Source organism: Microcaecilia unicolor, chromosome 3, assembly GCF_901765095.1.
Source record: "Microcaecilia unicolor chromosome 3, aMicUni1.1, whole genome shotgun sequence".
Lineage (NCBI taxonomy): Eukaryota > Metazoa > Chordata > Amphibia > Gymnophiona > Siphonopidae > Microcaecilia > Microcaecilia unicolor.
The window spans coordinates 296,930,316-296,943,340 of NC_044033.1; positions in this window are offsets into that span (position 1 = coordinate 296,930,316).

The window sequence follows — 13,025 nt, forward strand, 5'->3', positions numbered from 1 at the left end:
AGATATAGTAGAATTGGAAAAGGTACAGCGAAGGGCGACGAAAATGATAGTGGGGATGGGACGACTTTCCTACGAAGAGAGGCTGAGAAGGCTAGGGCTTTTCAGCTTGGAGAAGAGACGGCTGAGGGGAGATATGATAGAAGTGTATAAAATAATGAGTGGAATGGATCGTGTGGATGTGAAGCGACTGTTCACGCTATCCAAAAATACTAGGACTAGAGGGCATGAGTTGAAGCTACAGTGTGGTAAATTTAAAACGAATCGGAGAAAATTTTTCTTCACCCAACGTGTAATTAGACTCTGGAATTCGTTGCCGGAGAACGTGGTACGGGCGGTTAGCTTGACGGAGTTTAAAAACAGGTTAGATAGATTCCTAAAGGACAAGTCCATAGACCGCTATTAAATGGACTTGGAAAAATTCCGCATTTTTAGGTATAACTTGTCTGGAATGTTTTTACGTTTGGGGAGCGTGCCGGGTGCCCTTGACCTGGATTGGCCACAGTCGGTGACAGGATGCTGGGCTAGATGGACCTTTGGTCTTTCCCAGTATGGCACTACTTATGTACTTATGTAAACTTTCCGAAATTTCAATTTGTTGCCCCGAAGGATATGTTTGCTAAGTTTCTCAAAGAAATATATAATTATTCAGATCAAACACTCCCTCCTCTTCAAAAGATTTACTATTTGGAAATGAAATCTCCTTCACCTCAAGTTACTTCTAAACAGGACATTCCTCCTGAAACGTTGGATTTGACAAACCTTTTGGAGCAGTCTGTGGACAATACAGAGACTAGAGCGACATTGATTGTATCTTTTGTCTTTTTGCAAGATAAAGAATCTTTATTGAGACTTTATTTTAAAAAAATCTACCCTGAGTTTAAAGGAAGCAAGGTCTCTGTGTTCCCAGACATTGCTCGTTGGACTCAGCAAAGGCGGAAAAAGTTCCTGGATATGAGGCAGGAATCCTTAAATGTTGGAGCAGTTTTCCAATTACGATTTCCTTGCAAGTGTATTTTGATATTCAAGGATAAAAAATACAAATTCTTTGAACCTGAACAATTAAGGTCATTCCTTGATATGAGGAAAAACCAATGCTAATTCCATCTCTGGTTTATGGTTCTGTAAATTAAGGAGTACCACTGCTTGTTTTTCCTTAAACTTTAAGTTAATAGTACCAAACTTCCTTTGGTTTTATCAATCTTGAATCCCATTTCCCCCCCCTTTTTTTTGTGTGGACTGTTGTAACCAGATTGTAGAGCATTTGTGTTTATATCTGATGTATCTTTTCAAAGATGTATTCTTTGTATTATCACTTAAAATAATAAATAAACAAATTTAAAAAAAAACCTGTTTCATGACAACTTTTAACACTACTGTTATATGCGGGACACACATACACATAATACACGCACATTTCACACACATGTGCAGATACTATTAAAAAATGCAAGAAGGCTGCTCCACAGAGAATTCACCCCTATGCTATGACAGCTCCAGATTTGCCAGAAAATTTTGCACATAAAAGGTAGGCACTCCTTTTTGTGCAGTGCACAGAAATATTAGTGCATTGCATGGAATGCTCATTTTAATACTAGTGAGCTTGCTGTAACATATTTGCAAAGGACTATTGGTAGCTGCTATGGAAAACTGTAAAAGTGACGCAAAGCCCCTTTGAGAATTAGAGGCTGAATAACGTGCCCGCTAGACTGGCTACAATCAGTCTAAATCAAACATAAGTACATAACATAAGTACATAAGTATTGCCATACAGGGAAAGACAAAAGGTCCATCAAGCCCAGCATCCTGTTTCCAACAGAGGTCAATCCAGGTCACAAATACCTGGCAAGATCCCAAAAAAGTACAAAACATTTTATACTGCTTATCCCAGAAACAGTGGATTTTCCCCAAGTCCATTTAATAATGGTCTATGGACTTTTCCTTTAGGAAGCCGTCCAAACCTTTTTAAAACTCCGCTAAGCTAACCGCATTTACCACATTCTCTGGCAACGAATTCCAGAGTTTAATTACACATTGAGTGAAGAAATATTTTCTCAGATTCGTTTTAAATTTACTACATTATAGCTTCATCGCATGCCCCCTAGCCCTAGTATTTTTAGAAAGCGTAAACAGACGCTTCACATAACAGTCTATGGACTTTTCCTTTAGGAAGCCGTCCAAACGTTTTTTAAACTCCGCTAAGCTAACCGCCTTTACCACATTCTCTGGCAACAAATTCCAGAGTTTAATTACACATTGAGTGAAGAAACATTTTCTCCGATTAGTTTTAAATTTACTACATTGTAGCTTCATGGCATGCCCCCTAGTCCTAGTACTTTTGGAAAGCGTAAACAGACGCTTCACATCTACCCGTTCAACTCCACTCATTATTTTATAGACCTCTATCATATCTCCCCTCAGCCGCCTTTTCTCCAAGCTGAAGAGCCCTAGCCACTTTAGCCTTTCCTCATAGGGAAGTCGTCCCATCCCCTTTATCATTTTTGTTGCCCTTCTCTGCACCTTTTCTAATTCCACTGTATCTTTTTTGCAATGCGGTGAACAGAATTGAACACAATATTCGAGGTGCGGTCGCACCATGGAGCGATACAAAGACATTATATAACATCCTCATTTTTGTTTTCTATTCCTTTTCTAATAATACCTAACATTCTATTTGCTTTCTTAGCCATAGCAGCACACTGAGCATAAGGTTTCAACGTATCATCAATGACGACACCTAGATCCCTTTCTTGGTCCGTGACTCCTAACGTGGAACCTTGCATGACGTAGCTATAATTCGGGTTCCTCTTTCCCACATGCATCGCTTTGCACTTGCTCACATTAAACGTCATCTGCCATTTAGACGCCCAGTCTCCCAGTCTAGTAAGGGCCTCTTGTAATTTTTCACAATCCTCCTGCGATTTAATGACTTTGAATAACTTTGTGTCATTAGCAAATTTAATTACCTCACTAGTTACCCCCATCTCTAAGTCATTTATAAATATGTTAAAAAGCAGCGGTCCCAGCACAGACCCCTGGGGAACCCCACTAACTACCCTTCTCCATTGAGAATACTGACCATTTAACCCTACTCTCTGTTTTCTATCTTTTAACCAATTTTTAATCCACAATAGAACACTACCTCCTATCCCATGACTCTCCAATTTTCTCTGGAGTCTTTTATGAGGTACTTTGTCAAACGCCTTCTGAAAATCCAGATACACAATATCAACCGGCTTACCTTTATCCACATGTTTGTTCACCCCTTCAAAGGAATATAGTAGATTGGTGAGGCAAGATTTCCCTTCACTAAATCCATGTTGACTTTGTCTCATTAATCCATGCTTTTGAATATGCTCTGTAATTTTGTTCTTAATAGTCTCTACCATTTTGCCCGGCTCCGACATCAGACTCACCGGTCTATAATTTCCAGGATCTCTTCTGGAACCTTTTTTTAAAAATTGGCAAATTTGGCCAACCTCCAATCTTCGGGTACCACCCTCGATTTTAAGGATAAATTACATATTTCTAACAATAGCTCTGCAAGCTCATTTTTCAGTTCTATCAGTACTCTGGGATGAATACCATCCGGTCCAGGAGATTTGCTACTGTTCAGTTTGTAGAACTGCCCCATTACATCCTCCAGGTTTTAAGAGAATTCACTAAGTTTCTCCGACTCGTCAGCTTCGAATACCATTTCTGGCACCGGTATCCCACCCAAATCTTCCTCGGTGAAGACCAAAGCAAAGAATTCATTTAATCTCTCCTCTATGGCTTTGTCTTCCCTGATCGCCCCTTTTACCCCTCGGTCATCTAGCAGTCCAACTGATTCTTTTGCCGGCATCCTGCTTTTAATATACCTAAAAAAAATTTTGCTATGTGTTTTGGCCTCCAACGCAATCTTTTTTTCGAAATCCCTCTTAGCCTTCCTTATCAGCGCTTTGCATTTGAGTTATTTTTTTATTTTCTGCATTTATATCCCACATTTTCCCATCTCTTTGCAGGCTCAATGTGGCTTACAAATACTGTAGTGGCGATCGCCATTTCTGGAATAAGAAATACAAAGTAATGTTCCAATTAGAGTATATAGAATACACAGTAAATTAGAAGAAAATCGGTAATCAATACATTTCAGGTGTTGAAATCAAGGGTAGTGAAAATCGTTCAATAATGACAATGTGAAAAAGTAACCAAAATAAGAATAATTCAATGTTAACTAATTCTGGCTTCCAGAACCTCTCTCTCACATTTTCCTATGTCATTGGTACCCACATGTACCAAGACAGTCGGCTCCTCCCCAGCACTATCTAAAATCCTATCTAGGTGACGTGTGAGGTCCGCCACCTTCACACCAGGCAGGCAAGTCACCAGGTGATCCTCACGTCCACCAGCCACCCAGCTATCTATATGTCTAATGATCGAATCGCCAACTACAACAGCTATCCTAACCTTTTCCTCCCGGGCAGCATTTGGAGACATATCCTCGGTGTGAGAGGATAGTACATCCCCTGGTGGGCAGGTCCTGGCTACAGGAGTACCTACTTCACCAGGGTGATGCTCTCCTTCTAGGAAACCTCCCTCCTCCAAGGTAGCACAGGGGCTACCAGACTGGAGGTGGGACTTCTCTAAAACATCCCTGTAGATCTCCTCTATGTACTTCTCTGTCTCCCTCAGCTCCATCATGTCTGCTACTCTAGCCTCAAGAGAACGGACACGTTCTCTGAGAGCTAGGAGCTCTTTGCATCGGGCACACACATATTCATTTATTTATTATTACATTTATATCCCACATTTTCCCACCTGTTTGCAGGCTCAATGTGGCTTACAAAGTACCATAATGGTGTTTGCCATTTCGGTTGATAATAAATACAAGATTATGTTGTGGTCAAAAGAGGTAGAAGTGAATCAGAGGTCGAGGGGAAGGAGGATAGTAAATTGTCCAGTATGATCATTGATTATGTTGTGTTGCTGGGTGTGGGGATTTATGTTGGATCGGTGGGATATGCTTTTTTGAAGAGGTGGGTTTTTAATAATTTCCAGAATTAGGTGGTCATGTATTGTTTTCACTGCATACTGGAGTCCATTCCATAGTTGTGCACTTATGTAGGAGAAGCTAGATGCATAAGTTGTTTTATATTTTAGCCTTTTGCAGTTTGGGTAATGTAGGTTTAGGTATGATCATGCTGATCTGAATTTGTTTCTAGTTGGTAGATCTATGAGGTTTGTCATGTATCCTGGGACTATGCCGTAGATGATTTTGTGGACCAATGTGCAGATTTTGAAGATGATTTGTTCTTTGATTGGGAGCCAATGCAGCTTTTCTCAAAGGGGTTTAGCGCTTTCAAATCGTGTTTTACCATATATCAGTCTGGCTGGTGTGTTTTGGGCGTTCTGGAGTTTTTTTGTGATTTGTTCTTTACATCCCGCATAGATTCCATTGCAGTAGTCTGCATGGCTTAGGACCATTGATTGTATTAGTTCACGAAAGGTATCCCTCGCGAAGAAAGGTTTTATTCGTTTTAGTTTCCACATTGTGCAGAACATTTTCTTTATTACATTTTTTTACTTGGCTCTCGAGAGCAAGGTTGCGGTCGATTGGGACTCTGAGTATTTTTAGGCTGTCTGAGATAGGGAGTGCGTGTCCTGGGGTGTTTATTGTTGCGGGTTTGTAGTTGTTATGTTGGGATGAGAGGATAAGGCAGTGTGTTTTTTCAGTGTTCAATTTCAGTTGGAATAAGTTTGCCCATGAGTCCATGATGTTCAGGTCATTATTGATTTCATTAGTTATTTCAGTCAAGGCATGTCGGAAGGGAATGTAGATTGTAACATCATCTGCATAGATGAATGGGTTAAGGCCTTGGTTGGATAAGGACTTTGCCAGTGGAATCATCATCATGTTGAAGGGTATTGGTGATAATGGTGATCCTTGAGGTACTCCGCAGTCTGCTTTCCACAGTGATGATATGTTTGAGTTTGATTTTACTTGGCATGTTCTGGTGGTTAGAAAGCCTTTGATCCATTTAAGTACGTTTCCAACAATCCCGAAGTGGCCAAGGAGTCTTAGTAGTATATTATGGTTTACCATGTCGAATGCGCTTGACACGTCGAATTGAAGAAGTATGCTTTTACCTATGGCTATTTCTTGTTTGAATTTGGCCAGGAGAGTGACTAGGATAGTTTCGGTACTGTAGTGGGAGCGGAATCCTGATTGTGAGTCGTGTAGTATTGAGTGCTTGTCCAGGTATTCCCTAAGCTGTTTGGTCACCAGGCTCTCCATCAGTTTTACTGCTAGAGGGATGGACGCAACTGGGCGGTAGTTGGTAAAGTTGTTTGTTTTTTTTCTTAGTGTCTTTTGGTATTGGGGTAAGTAGGATGTTACCATAGTCCTCGGGGAAGGAAGCGTGAAGTTTAGGTGGGATGTGAGGTCTTCTATGAATCGGCTGGAGGCGGATTTAAGTAGATGACTGGGACATATGTCCAGTATGCAGTGGGTGTTGGCGAATCTGTGAATCGCTTGTGTGACTAATTCAATGACATCTCACCAACTGGGAGATAATCATACATGTGACACTCAATGCAAAAGACTGGATAGCATCCCTCTCGCTGCTGGACTGCTGACTCCATCTTACTGTTTTTGAGTTTTTCAATAATTTAAAACTTGCTACAGTATTATGGATATTACCCTAATATAAAAGTGTCTTTTAGTTTATATAGTATATTGTATGATTTATTTAGTGCTTCCTTCTTAGATGGTAATGAAATGTATTTAAAACTCTGTAAGAGCACTCCTTGCTTGTTACCCTAATTACAATAACTGACTATAAATGAAGAGTTGTCCTAGGGGTGGGCGGGAAGACTAAACTAGATCCTGCAGTGCCTGCTAGATTATATCTGTTAATGCTGTGGTACAAAGTTTTTAAAACTAAGGGGAAAAGACTATGGAGATTAGTTGATAAAATTTGCTTTTTATATTTTTATTTTGCCTAACATTAAGCTACAATTCCTCCTTTAAACCCCAATCTTTAAGTTCCCAAAGAACAAAGCAAACTAGCGTTCACTTACCAGAGAAATATCCTCTTCTCTCTGAACTTCTCAGAAAGAAAGTTCAGTGGGATCTTTCCTCTTTATATAGTTTTGAATGTAAGAGGCCTTTTTTAAACAGGCTCTTTGAAGCTCACTTAGCAACCAATGCAAGTAATCTACTTCCCCACACCTTAATTAACACTTAATTGAGGTCGCTGGATGAGCTACCTCTCCAGCAGCCAAGGAACAGGAAATAACTGCCTTTTAGAACAAGAGTTTTTGGCTGTTTAGTGTCTACCTCTAGAAAAGGTTTCATTTTAAAACTATGGGGAAAATGCCTATTTCTAAAGAAAGCTTAAGTTTAAAACTATAGGAAAAGGTTTGTACACAATCAGGGGCATTTTCAAAAGAGAAGGACGCCCATCTTCCAACACAAATTGGGAGATGAGCGTCCTTCTCTCAGGGTCGCCCAAATCGGCATAATCGAAAGCTGATTTTGGGCGACCCAACTGCTTCCCATCGTGGGGACAACCAAAGTTCATGGGGGCATGTCAGCAGGACTGTCGGCGGGACTGGGGCATGATTACGAGATGGGAGAACTAGGCCGATAATGGAAAAAAGAAGGGTGTCCCTGATGAGCACTTGGCCGACTTTACTTGGTCCATTTTTTTCACGACCAAGCCTCAAAAAAGTGCCCAAACTGACCAGATGACCACCGGAGGGAATCAGGGATGACCTCCCCTGACTCCCCCAGTGGTCACTAACCCCCTCCCACCCTCAAAAAAACAACTTTAAAAACTTTTTTTGCCAGCCTCAAATGTCATACCCAGGTCCATCGCAGCAGAATGCAGGTCCCTGGAGCAGTTTTAGTGGGTGCAGTGTACCTCAGGCACATGGACCCAGGCCCATCCCCCCCTTACCTGTTACACTTGTGCTGGTAAATGTGAGCCCTTCAAAACCCACCCAAAACCCACTAGCGCTGTAGAAATGATTTGTAGTAGTAGTAGTAGTACACACATGTAGGTGCCCCCTTCACCCCTTAGGGCTATAGTAGTGGTGTACAGTTGTGGGGAGTGGGTTGGGGGGGGGGGGGTGGGGGGCTCAGTACCCAAAGTAAGGGAGCTGTGCACCTGGGAGCAATTTGTGAAGTCCACTGCAGTGCCCCCTAGGGTGCCCGGTTGGTGTCCTGGCATGTGAGGGGGACCAGTGCACTACGAATGCTGGCTCCTCCCATGACCAAAGGGCTTGAATTTGGTCATTTCTGAGATAGGCATCCTCGGTTTCCATTATCGCCAAAAACCAGGGACGACCATCTCTAAGGACGACCAAAGGATGACCATCTCTAAGGTCGACCTAAATGTTGAGATTTGGGTGTCCCTGACTGTATTATCAAAATGAAAGATGGACGCCCATCTTTTGATAATATGGGTTTCCCCGCCCCTTCCTGAGGACGTCCTTAGAGATTGGCGCCCTTAGAGGTGGTCGTCCCCATTCGATTATGCTCCTCCACGGCAACTAGTTAATGATGCTTGCTTTTCTCTCTCTCTCTCTCTTTTTATTCCCCCTTAATACTAAACTAGATCCTGCAGTGCCTGCTAGATTCTATCTGTTAATGCTGGGGTACAAAGTTTTTAAAACTAAGTGGAAAAGACTATGGAGATTAGTTGATAAAATTTGCTTTTTATATTTTTATTTTGCCTAACACTAACCTACAATTCCTCCTTTAAACCCCAATCTTTAAGTTCCCAAAGCACAAAGCAAAATAGCGTTCACTTACCAGAGAAATGTCCTCTTTTCTCGGAACTTTTCAAAAAGAAAGTTCAGTGGGACCTTTCTTCTTTATATAGTTTTAAATCTAAGGGGCCTTTTTTAAACAGGGCTCTTTGAAGCTGACTCAGCAACTTATGCATTGCAAGCAGGGTAAGCTTTGAGCATCAGGGCATTATGTCTAGGGTTACCATTATGTCAACATGTAATTTTAACCAGGAAGTGTGATACAAATGTACTGAAAGGACATGGAGGAGAAGTTAGGTGGGGGAGGGTTGCATAGCCACACGTGAGCCTGGGCTCATCCACTTTTGCCTCAGGCCCTCCCAGCAGCAGTGCACCATTGATGTAACTACTACTACTACTACTACTTGACATTTCTAAAGCGCTACTAGGGTTACGCAGCGCTGTACAATTTAACATAGAAGGACAGTCCCTGCTCAAAGGAGCTTACAATCTAAAGGACAAATGTACAGTCAGTCAAATAGGGGCAGTCTAGATTTCCTGAAAGGTATAAAGGTTAGGTGCCGAAAGCAACATTGAAGAGGTGGGCTTTGAGCGAGGATTTGAAAATGGGTAGGGAGGGGGCTTGGCATAAGGGCTCAGGAAGTTTATTCCAAGCATAGGGTGAGGCGTACTACTATTTACAGTGGCGTAGGAAGGGGGGGGGGGCGGTGGGGCGGTCCGCCCCGGGTGCACGCCGCTGGGGGGTGTCAGCGCCTCGCTGGTTCCTTGCTCTCTCTGCCCCGGAACAGGTTACTTCCTGTTCCGGGGCACAGAGAGCAAGGAACCAGCGAGGTGCCGACACCCCCCAGCGGCGTGCACTCGGCGGATTGGCCCTCCCGCCCGCCCCTCAGCGCCTTCCAAGTATGTTCTCGCGGGGGGGGGGGGGGGGAGTTGCGCTACGGAGGGGGGAGGGGGGTTGCATTATGGAAGGGGGAGGGTGCATCGCACTGCACCCGGGGGGGGGGGGTGCGCAGCGGCGACCCGCCCCGGGTGTCAGCTGCCCTCACAACGCCACTGACTATTTATCATTTCTATAGCGCTACAAGGCATATGCAGCGCTGTACACCATACACACTGGCAGTGAGCCCCAAGCCCTACCAGCTGAAGACTTTGGCAGCCTGTCAAAAGTTGTAAACCCCTGTCAAAAAACTGTGGCAGTCAGTGCCACCAACGCCGGCATCCATGCATGCTTTGTTCTTGCACGTTCTCAGTTCATGCACAAGAATTGAGCATGTGTGGGGCGCTGGCATCTACAGTGGTAACTGCAACGGTTTTTGATGAGGGTTCACAACTTTGGCAGACTGCCAATGTCTGCAGCTGATGGGGCTTGGGAGTCCCTGCCAGAAAAGGTATTTAATTTTAAAGTTTGGTGGGGGGGGGGGGGGGGCAGAGAGATGAAATGCATGCCCACTAGAGCAGCTGAGAGGGGGGGCAAGATTCCCCCGGGCCCGGCCTTCAAGGGGGGCCTGGCATCAGGGTCTGCAGTGGCGTACCAAGGGGGGGGGGCGGTGGGGGCGGTCCGCCCCGGGTGCCAGTGGGTGGGGGGTGCTCCGCTCCCGCCACCTCCCGTGGCCGTTCCCGCGGCACCGCACATTAAAAAAAAAACCCGGCGAAGCAGCGTTGCAGGCAGCGCCTCGTGCCCTGCTAGTAAAAAAAAAAAATCAAATCTCCTCCTTCCTTCTCCTCCTCGTCTTGACGTCGACTCGGGCCTTCCAATCAATTTGATTGGAAGGCCCGAGTCGACGTCAAGACGAGGAGAAGGAAGGAGATTTGATTTTTTTTTTTTACAAGCAGGGCACGAGGCGCTGCCTGCGACGCTGCTTAGCCGGTGGGGAAGGAGAGGGGCAAAGGGACTCGGGTGGGGGTGTTCAGAGGGGAGAAGGGGACTGGGGTGGGGGTCTCAGACAGGGGAGGGGAGAAGGGGACTGGGGTGGGGATCTCAGAGGGGAGAAGGGGAGGGGAGAAGGGGACTGGGGTGGGGGTGTTCAGAGGGGAAAAGGGGAGGGGAGAAGGGGACTGGGGTGGGGATCTCAGACAGGGAAGTGGGAGAGGAGAAGGGGACTGGGGTGGGGATTTCAGACAGGGGAGAAGGGGACTGGGGTGGGGGTGTTCAGAGGGGAAAAGGGGAGGGGAGAAGGGGACTGGGGTGGGGATCTCAGACAGGGGAGGGGAGAAGGGGACTGGGGTGGGGATCTCAGAGGGGAGAAGGGGACTGGGGTGGGGGTGTTCAGAGGGGAGAAGGGGACTGGGGTGGGGATCTCAGACAGGGGAGGGGGAGAGGAGAAGGGGACTGGGGTGGGGACTGGGGTGGGGATCTCAGACAGGGGAGAAGGGGACTGGGGTGGGGGTGTTCAGAGGGGAAAAGGGGAGTGGAGAAGGGGACTGGGGTGGGGATCTCAGACAGGGGAGGGGAGAAGGGGACTGGGGTGGGGATCTCAGAGGGGAGAAGGGGACTGGGGTGGGGGTGTGCAGAGGGGAAAAGGGGAGGGGAGAAGGGGCTGGGGTGGGGATCTCAGACAGGGGAGGGGAGAAGGGGACTGGGGTGGGGATCTCAGAGGGGAGAAGGGGACTGGGGTGGGGGTGTTCAGAGGAGAGAAGGGGACTGGGGTGGGGGTCTCAGACAGGGGAGGGGAGAAGGGGACTGTGGTGGGGGTCTCAGACAGGAGAAGGGGAGGGGAGAAAGGGACGGGTGGGGGTGTTCAGAGGGGAGAAGGGGGCTGGAACTGGGGGCTGAAAAAAGGGGCAGAGAGAGAGAGGGGACAGATCCTAGATGGAAGGGGGAGCGAGAGGGAGGGCAGACCCTGGATGGATGGGAGAGGGAGGGCAAATGGTGGATTGAAGGGGCAGAGAGAAAGGGCAGGCAGTGTATGGAAGGGACGGCAGAGAGGGGTGACACTGGATGGCAGAGAGAGAGAGAGAGAGAGAGAGAGAGTGAAGACAGATGCTGGATGGAAGGAAGACGGTGAAAAGAAGATGAGGAAAGCAGAAACCAGAGACAACAAACTGTAAATAAAATATATTTTTTTATTTTTTTGCTTTAGGATAAAGTATTGTAGATATGTTAAATGTTTATAATAGAACATGTAAATAAGGTAATCTTTTTATTGGACTAATTTTAATACATTTTGACTAACTTTCGGAGAACAAAACCCCCTTCCTCAGGTCAGGATAGGATACTGTAACAGCACTATACTGTACTGACCCGAGGACGGAGGTTTTGGCCTCTGAAAGCTAAATGTATTAGTCCAATAAAATGGTATTATTTTACTTTCTATATTTGTTTTATTTCTATTTGTTAATTTGTAAAGTGGTGATTGGTACTTGTTAGTTTTTTTCAAATTTACATCTGCTGTCTTTATATTTTGCACAGTACTAGGGGACAGTTTCTGTTTCTGTGGTGTTGCATTGTATGCAGAGTCTGGCATTGGGGGTTCAGTTTAATTTTTGTCTAAATAGAAAGTTTATGATTACTTATTCTATAGTGGATTAGGGTGTATCTGTGTTTGTGAAAAAGACATGGCTTTCAGTTGGCATTGACTGTGCAGGATCTACGATCTGTACTGTTCTGTCTGGTTTCATTTTACAATAGGTGAATTGATGTTCTAGTGCTCACTGTAGTGTTTAAGATGCTTTCCTTTTCCTTGTGTGACTCGTAGAAATGACTGCTTATGGTATGGTAGAATTGCTGTATAGGTCCTGAGTGTTTTGTATTCTCGGCATGCCTAGTACTGGATTTGGGGGGGGGGGGGGTGTTAAAAAATGACCGGCCCCGGGTGTCAACTACCCTAGGTACGCCACTGGGCACAGGGCAGGCAATATAGCGAAGAACAGCATTGGAATAAGGCTTCTGCTGGTGGGGCTTGGGGATCCCTGCCAGCCAAGGTATGTGGAGTTATGGCGAGAGGGCAAAATGTGTCCCCCCCCCCCAACACTTTCGGCTCCATCCACCCTAAAGTTTGTGGTCTGGCTGTGTGGCGGTCTGGGGGGGGGGGGTGAGCGGCAGCGGCGGTCCTGCGGGGGGGCCGGCAGCGGTGGTTCTGGGGGGGGACCCAGCAGTGGCAGCCCTGCCCTGGGCCTGGCTCAGTCTCTCAGCAGCCCTGCTGCCCTCTTAAGCTACTCATGGTTGGCCAACCCAAAAATTGACTTCTGAGTACACCTCTGGAATGGAGGAACAGAAGACTGCAGAAAGAGTGAGAGGAGTGGGTGGGAGAGAGAGAGAGAGAGAGAGAAAG